Genomic DNA, 5782 nt, shown 5'->3' on the forward strand with positions numbered 1-5782 from the left:
TAGAGGCAATGTTACATTCTAATCACTTAGTCACACCCACTTAGTCACACCCACTGGCTCATGGGATCTATGTTGTTGCCAAATGCATGTTTATAAGGGGCATGATATCATTGAAGATTAGGTATGTGATTTACTAGTTGGCAAACACCACTTGCTAACCACCAAATCAAACATGTGTTCCCATTCTTTGAGGAAAATTAAATTTGTGAGTGATAGTTTGAATTTGAAACAATGGTTTACTGAATTGTACGTGGGAAATTTATCAGCAACTCATCTTTATTTTGTTTTAGTACAATCATTTTATCATCACTGGTCATCACTTGTTACACCAAACTTGTTGGAATCCTTGGCGTCTAATAATTCGGTTTCTGCAATGTGTTTGAAGCAGTCGACATTGGTGCGTAAGGGTTGCGACAATACTGGAGTTACGAATATCTGAAAGCATGAATTGAACTATGAATCTTATTCCACAACATACTTAATGATAAATGATATTTAGATCAAATGCACTAGCATACAATTTTTGGTAATTTTTCAAGAAGCATACTGTTGGGAATTTTCTGGTAAATTCCAAAACAAAATCACTGAACAGAGAGTAATACTCTGTTTTTGCCACAGGATATTTAACACAGGGAAGCTAAATTGTTTTCAGAGAACAGAGATTTTTCACACCCATAAAAATTTTATATTCATTAATAAATACAGCCAGTTACAAAATAAGATCTTCTTCCTCCAACAGAGGGATTACACCAGTTCCAAAAAAGAATTTTCTCTGTCTCTGCAACAACAAAAAATACTCTGTCTCCCAATAAAAATTCAACACTGTTGTGTAAAAAATTTTATTTACGTGCTGCAACGTTACATTCCATATGCCCTCAAAAAAGAAACGTTACATATTCAACCAACAAAAACTTACATTAACCTTTTTCACTGCTGTGTGAAAAAAAAATTCTTCATTCGCATTGCGGCGAGTTTTTACATTGCTATGCAATACAAGACAAAAGTTGACCCTTTTTTTTTGTTTTACATCTACGGTAAAAACAAAATACACCCGTGAAAAATTAAAAACATTAAAATTAAAAACTTTACCTATATCTACTAACCACAGGAAATTTCCTAATTACTTTAGCATGGCGACAAATTAAATTTCGAATCGAAGGTACTTCAGCATTAATTAATTTACTGATAAACTGGCAGTCAAAAAAAAAAAAAATTCACTTCACGTCAACTGATAAATGCTCCAAGGTGCAGGGTTGATCATCAACCGTTGATGTCAATCGAACGACTGACATTAATTCCCCGAGAGCCCCTTTTAATCGAACTTTACGTTCCAGGGGATTGGTGGTTTTAAAACCGTACAGTGGACACGCATCGATTGGTTGGTGTGATCGGAGCTCCCTCCAAAAATACCACGCTGCGTGAAAGGTGGTGCGGGGAAATCACGGTGGTTTCGCTGGAAATAAATACGCGCAGGGGAAATTATATTTCAACACTCCCCTTTAATTTCAACTACTGGGTTATCAGTCATACCTAGACAAATCCTCAAAAACTCAAAACCTTTCTGGTCCAATGGCTTGGTCAGAATATCAGCAACCTGCTCCTGAGTCCTACAGTGTTGTAAAACAATTTCTCCATTGTTTACCAGTTCCCTGATGTAATGAAACCTTGTGTCAATGTGTTTCGTTCTCTTATGAAACACCGAATTCTTGGATAATGCAATAGCTGAGCTATTGTCACAAAAAAATACTGTTCCTTTTGCTTGCTCTTGGCCTAAGCTCCTTAACATCCTTCTCATCCAAACTGCTTGACATGCTGCTGCTGTAGCTGCCACATATTCTGCCTCTGCTGTAGACAACGCTACAATAGGTTGCTTTTTAGAAGCCCATGAAATGGCTCCTGAACCCATGTGAAAAACATAACCGGATGTGCTTTTCCGATCATCTACACTTCCAGCCCAATCACTATCAGTGTATCCAATTAAATCTAAACATTCTGAAGTAGTATATAAAATGCCAAACCTTTTAGTACCTTTAACATACCTCAGAATTCTTTTTGTTGTCTGCCAATGTGCTTCTTTTGGCCTCTCCATGAATCTGGAAATCAAACTAACAGCAAACATTATATCCGGCCTAGTTGCAGTCAAATACATGAGGCCGCCAACTATGCTCTTGTACAAGCTATGATCAAAATCCTTGCTGCTGTCCTCTTTGCTGAGTTTTAATCCCGTCACTGTGGGAGTGATTGCTGCCTTACTGTCCTGCATGTTAAATCTTTTCAACACTTCATTAACATATTTTGCTTGTGAGATAAAAATCCCATTTTCATTTTGATCTACTTCTATTCCTAAGAAGTATCTCAACAAACCCATGTCAGTCATTTCAAATTCTTCTTTCATGACTGTTTTGAAATTTTCAATGAGATAATCATCATTACCTGTGAAAATAACATCATCAACATACAACACACCAATTAGTAATTTACCATCTTTTTCTTTGATGTAAAGGGTGGGTTCTCCCTCACACTTTTCAAATCCATTTTCCAGTAGATAGGAATCTATCCTACTGTACCATGCTCTTGGTGCTTGCTTCAACCCATAAAGAGCTTTCTTCAATCTGCACACTTTGTGCTCTTGGCCTTTCTTTTCATAGCCTGGAGGTTGTTCAATATAAACCTCTTCCATTAACACTCCATTCAGGAATGTTGACTTTACGTCCATTTGGTAAACTTTCCACTTGTTTTGTGCTGCTATGGACAACACTGCTCTCACGGTTTCCATTCTTGCAATCGGTGCAAAAGTTTCCTCATAGTCTCTCCCATACTGCTGCTTGTATCCTTTGACAACCAATCTTGCCTTGTGTCTTTCTATTTTGCCTTCAGCATTACTCTTGGTCTTATAAACCCATTTGACTCTAATGACTTCCTTTCCTTTTGGTAGTTCAACTAAATCCCATGTCTTATTTCTCTTTATGGAATTGATCTCCTCATCCATAGTTTCTATCCATTTCCTATCCTTAATTGCATCTTCGAAATGAATAAGGTCATCAACATGACAATATAAAGCAAATAAAGAATTCATACCTTCATTTGTTGCCTCTTGTTCATAAATTTCACTTAAATTTCTTAACTTCTGACCTCTTTCATTTGGTGTACAAGTGCTTGAAGAAGCACTTGAATTTCCTCCTTGTGGTGTGCTTGGAGAAGCACTTTCATTTCTCCTCAATGGTGTCTCTTGCTGTCCTTGTGTTGGCGCTGCTGTTTGGGGATGTATTTTAGCCATTTCCTCATCATCTTCATCATGAGACAAACAGTTTTTAACATTCACTATTTTCTCTATGATTCCATCCCAAGCTTCCTCCTCAATGAATTGAACATCTCTGCTCACAAAAAACTTCTTAGTAGATGGGATATATAGCCTATAAGCTTTGGATTCCTCACTGTATTCAATGAAAATACATTTCTCTCCTTTGCTGTCCAACTTCCTCCTTAGTTGATCTGGAATGTGTGCATAAGCCACACATCCAAAAACTTTCATGTGGGTGACTCCTTGCTTTCTCCCACTCCATGCTTCTTCTGGCACTCTGTTCATGACTGCTTTTGTTGGACACCTATTCAAAATATATACTTCACAGTGTACAGCTTCAGCGCAATAATCATTTGGCAAATGCTTTGCCTTTAACATATTCCTCGCCATGTCCATGATGGTCCTATTCTTTCTTTCAGCTACTCCATTTTTCTGCGGAGTGTACCTTGTGGTAAACTGTTTGTGTATTCCATTTTCTCTACAAAACCGTAGGAATTCCTTGGAGATATACTCACCTCCTCTGTCAGTTCTTAAAACTTTGATATGCAGCCCGCTTTGGTTTTCTACAAGTGCTTTGAAATTTCGAAATTTTTCAAACACTTCACTTTTGTTCTTTAGAAAATAAACCCAAGTTTTTCTTGTAAAATCATCAATGAATGTTAGAAAATATTGGCTGCCTGCTAGTGGTGGAATTTGCATCGGTCCACATAAGTCTGAGTGGACAATCTCTAAGGGTGCTTTTGCCCTTATGCTTTTCCCTGATGAAAAACTTTCTTTGTGTTGTTTCCCTAAGATACAACCTTCACAAAGGCTGTCCAGTTTCTCTATCAATGGTAATCCTCTTACCATTCCTTTTCTACTCAACAAGTTAAGACCTCCAAAGTTGAGATGTCCAAATCTCAAGTGCCACAACCAATTTTTATCCTTTGGTACGCTTTGGAAAGCCTCTTGGGTAACTGCTGCAATTACTTCTTTGTTTTTCAAATCTGCCTTTATTCTAAGAGGGAACATCCTGTTCCTCGTCATCTTCACTTCAGCAATACATCATTTGCTGGGTGCTCTATCCATGATGGTGCATACATCATTCTCAAAGAAAACATTGTACCCCTTTTGAACAAGTTGTCCAATACTTAAGAGGTTACACTTCATTCCAGGAACATAATAGACATCTGCTATGGTTTTCTTTTCACCTTTCTTTGTAAATATTTTTACTTCTCCTTTTCCCATAACTGAAATTTTACTATCAGTGCCAAGTGTGACTTGTGATTTCACATTTTGATCTAAATCAGAAAACAGGGCTATGTTTCCTGTCATATGGTTGCTGCAACCGGAGTCTAGAAACCATATATCATCACTGTTTGTTTCAGCCATGTTACAAGCTAAAAGCACATAATCTTGGCTGATATTTTCTCTAGTGATATTTGCACTAGATTTATTATTCATATCATGCTGCTTCTTCCTACATTCATTGGCATAATGCCCATATTTTTTACAATAATAACATTGGACATTGGATTTTTCATACCTTTGTTCTTGAGCATGATGTTTTCCACTTTGTTGACTGCTGCCTTGGCCTTGGTTCTGATTTAGATTGCTTCCTCTTCTTTGAGTGTTTGCTGGACTGTTTCTTCCACCTCTGTTTTGGCTTCTGCCTCTTCTTCTCTGGTTTCCTCTGCCTTGACCTCTTCCTCTTCCAAAGGACATCTGGGTCTTGAAGGCTTGCTCTATAGATGAGTTTTCATTTCTACTCAACCTCTGCTCATGTGTTATCAGTGATTCATGTAGTTCATCGATTGAGAAGTTTGAGAGATCCTTTGTCTCTTCTATGGTGGTGACAATCACATCGAACTTTGAGGGTAGGACCATCAATAGTTTCTTTACAATCCTCTTTTCTTCAAGAGTTTCTCCATGAGACCTTATCTGTGTGACCAGACCAATCACATGTGTGAAGAATGAGTCAATATTATCTGACTCCTTCATGCACAGGGTCTCAAAATCTCTCCTCAGCAACTGTAGTTTTGCTGTCTTCACTTTCTCCATGCCTTGATAGGCTGTCTTGAGAGTTTTCCATGCTTTTTTGGATGTCTTGGCTGCTGCTATCCTTGGAAACACACTCTCATGCACTGCTTGATACAAAAATACGAGGGCTTTTGAATCCTTATTATTATTGCTCTTCAACAGATCTTTCTCTGCCTGAGTTAATCTATTAAACTCATCTTCATCTCCTGGTTCTTCAAACCCATATTCAACAAGTTCCCATGAATCTTGTGAGGCAAACAGGGCTCTCATGGTTATTGCTCAATAGTCATAGTTTTTCCCATTAAACTGTGGGAGTTGAGTATTAAAAATACCCATGCTAGTGCTGGTGCTGGAGCCAGCCATTCTTGCACTTTAACTATGGTTCAAATATTTCACTGTGTATTTAAAATCACTGACTGTCTTCAACAGCTACACAAAAAAAACTTTGAGAAATACCTGGAT

The sequence above is a fragment of the Pinus tabuliformis genome, chromosome 2_2 (assembly GCF_031772625.1).
Source record: "Pinus tabuliformis cultivar Carrire ecotype Pingquan chromosome 2_2, CPIR1, whole genome shotgun sequence".
Lineage (NCBI taxonomy): Eukaryota > Viridiplantae > Streptophyta > Pinopsida > Pinales > Pinaceae > Pinus > Pinus tabuliformis.